We start from the raw sequence: 3599 nt of genomic DNA, 5'->3' as shown, positions 1-3599 counted from the left end.
TATCTCTAGAGGGATGTGATTGAGTCTAGCAGCACCTGGAAGTCTCTAGTGACAGACACCCAGCAAGCCGTCCTCAGTAGATGGGAATATGAAAAGACACAGCGTGCATCACAGCTTACAGTATAACTTGAAAACCCAACACACGTACACAAATACTGTGTAGGTGTTCTGCAGCTGCTGTGCTTGTATAATAGTTGGAATTCCTTGGACCAAATGTCGATGACTCTTGCAGAGATGGCTGTATTTGAGCAGGTCATCCCAGGCTCCTTTTGCAGCTGATTGAGGAAAGCACGCACTTTTGGGGTTCAGTTCACCTCACCTTCAAGTAGACAGCTGGAGGCAAACTGGCGAAGCATGCCCATGAAATGTCCATTTCTTTCCATTAACTGTACAAGGAGCCTTGGGCTACAAACTCAGAAGCTGACATGAAGGAGATGGATTCTACCATACTTTCTTAAAATATACTCTAATTTGGAGGAGAAAAAATTTAAGTACAAGAAATAATCCACCGTGTACTCATTTTTAAGGAACAATTACATATGAAAGCATGTCTTACATAAAGGAATTTATTTTAAGAGTATGTTTTTAAACAGTGTATATTTATGTGCATCTTACCTCAAGGGAATAATTTTGAAAAGAATTAGGAGGTTTGTTTTATTTTTTTAATGAATGGCTGCAATCATGACAGTTCATGCTCTGCTTAAATTAGATTCCATTGCTGCATTTCTTCTGCTATTTATCTACTAAATAAAATATAAATGAACAATCTGGTATAAAAATCTGATTTTCCAAGTGAATCTCTGATTGCTCAGAAAGAGTCATCGCATTCTGGATGAAGAAAATTAATTCACAGTGAGTTACCTTGTGCCAGCCACTGAGCATTTGAATTTGGAACAGAAAAATATTTCAAACTTTTCTATTTCTAGAAGATGAAATAAGGAAATTTTGAATCAGTAAAGATTTTACTAACTAATGTGCTCCTGTTGTGAATATATTACCCTCTGGCATTCTTTAATGTTTATAATCTTCTAATTATGTAATCAATGAAGATTCTGATGTTTACCATTGCAAGTTTTTTATTCCTGCTAGTACAGAGCCATAAATTAACTATAACAGGCCCACAGACCTCTGCAGCTCTCTGGCAGTATAGTAAGTTAAAACAGGCTTTTGGCATGTCCTTTTAAATGGGTTGAATCTATCTGACAGATGGATGGCATGTTTAAGAACATCTCTTGTACACACCAACTGTGCCTGATGAAAACAAAACAAAAGGAGTAGTGTTTTCATTTCTTGTAGATTCTGGAGCAAAACAACATGAGGCCACGTATTGTGGAGAGATTAAAGTAAGAAAAAGGTAGAATGGCACAGAAAATCTGTGGATTTTCCTGATGCAGCTCCATGAAACGTTTTTGCCCAGTTGTGCACACTGTTTCATCACTGGTCATGGTGTACCTCTTCAGAGGTATTCCCAACTTTGTTGTTCATGTTTTGACCTAGATAGAACAGGATAATTTACTGATAATGGTACTTTGGTGTTGGGTGATAAATTACATGGGATGATACAGATAATGATGTCTACAAGAGAAAAGAAGATTTGTGTAGTTATTCTCTTCTCACGGCCAGCCACATCCTCAGTGTTAACAGGCTGGTGCCATCCTCAAAATGACCTGACTTCACAGATTGTTAGAAATTGCGTACTAACATTCCCCACAGCACTTACAGGTTATTTTTATTGACTATTGTAATTACAATAAACATTATGTTCTAGGAATGAGTTCTTGGCTATACTGGATCGGTGACATCCAATTCCCATGCATTTCAGCAGGCTGAAGATTTTATCCAAGTTTAGAGAGTTTTTGCTTGCAGTATGTAGAGGCTTTGCACAAGTTTCATTTATATCTTTTTTTTTCTGAGGCCTGTATTCAGCTAATTCACTCATCAGGGACTATTAATACATACCTGCCTTGTTTGCATCTGGAAAAACTAGAAAGTGGAGACTAATGAAAGGGAACAATATGGAAAATAAAGATACCTGACTATCTTTTCCTTCCCACAGACAATTATTTAATGAATGATGATGACAATTAATCACATGTTAGCGTAAAAAGACATCATGCAGAGATAGGATGTTATGATGCTCTTATTTTGCAGGGTTTTTTTTTTCAGGCATCTTAAGTGAACATGCCTATCCAGCTGTGGCAAGCAAATCCCGTTGCTGTAGCTGAAAGCATGTTTCAGTTAATAAGATGCTAAAGATCAGGCAATGTAAAATCCATTCTTTGCAGAGTTGTGGGCACAGAGCGTGTCACTTGTCCTCTCTGCACTTCAGGCTCCTTGCCTTTTAGGGCAGTGATTGCTGATTGAGAATAAAAGCCCAAATCATCACTTGAGTATTACTATTTCATTCTTCTTTGCACATAGAATGCAGAGTCCTACAATGTTCCACATTTCTGTATCCTCCAACACAGTCGGTCAGTTTTAATATCTTCCAATTTTCATTTTAAATGTCTTTTGGTAGTTTTTAATATTGTCCAACTTTCATTTTAAATGTCTTTTGGTTGGTTTTAATATCTTCCAGTTTTCATTTTAATTGTCTTTTGGTTATAATTACGCTACTTTTCTATACCATAACAGCGTGCTTTTTCTTTCAGAAAAGTATACCTGCCATGTAAAATGCATGAAGAAACCTAAACAGGAAGGACCAGATGAGCTGTTTAAAATGATTTATTGGGAAATTGAAGTTTTATAGAATAAAATTCTGTGGAAAAAGCAAGATCAAATTGCACAGAAATGCTTCCAGAGGAAGACACTTTGTTGTAATAACATTTTCTTGCAGTTCAGCCTAAATTGAACTTAAAAAGAAATGTGTCTTCTTAACCCCAGTGAAGCCGGAAGTGTAATGGATGCCGTGTTAAGAGTCTTCTGACAAAGCTGAGAGCACTGTCAGAGGAAATAAGATTACCTGGGGAGAGAGTGCATGAAATCTAACCACTAGGTTTTCTTGATCTTCCTGCAGAGACATATAACTTCATTTACCTGAATGATAATCCAAAAGAAGTACTCCACGTATGTGTCTGGACTCATTTGGACTCCTTTAAGAAAAATGTTTTAAATGAAACACAAACAAACACAAAAAACAAATACAGACACATCATCTGTTCAGAGCAGTTCCTTGTAATTAATCAGTGCTTCAAGCAGGAATTGTTCAGATTACTTATTGTTCATTAATTAAGAATGTGATGTTAGTGAAATCTGTTGACAAAAGTAGGGCTGAGCCCAAGCTCCAAGACTGAGCTTTTGACCAAGCAGATTAATGAGGACAAATTTCATTTCTTCAGTGGGTCTGGTAACATAAATGTCTCCTCACTCTACTCTAAGGTCATTTCAAATTGCTGAACAGCTTAAGAGAGCTGTAGCAAAAGAGAGGAGTCAAGCTGTGGAGGGTGGAGGTTGCTTTTTACTGTGAGAAGGCTATTAAAATGAGCAGAAAACAGATCCTGATGGAAGATTTTTGGAGCTACATATGGCAGAGTTTACATCCTTCATCTGATAGAACAAAGGACCCAAAAATTGCACCAAATGGTGTACCACGAGCATGA

This window comes from Meleagris gallopavo, chromosome 1 (genome assembly GCF_000146605.3).
Source record: "Meleagris gallopavo isolate NT-WF06-2002-E0010 breed Aviagen turkey brand Nicholas breeding stock chromosome 1, Turkey_5.1, whole genome shotgun sequence".
Classification (NCBI taxonomy): domain Eukaryota; kingdom Metazoa; phylum Chordata; class Aves; order Galliformes; family Phasianidae; genus Meleagris; species Meleagris gallopavo.
This window is presented reverse-complemented; position numbering follows the sequence as displayed.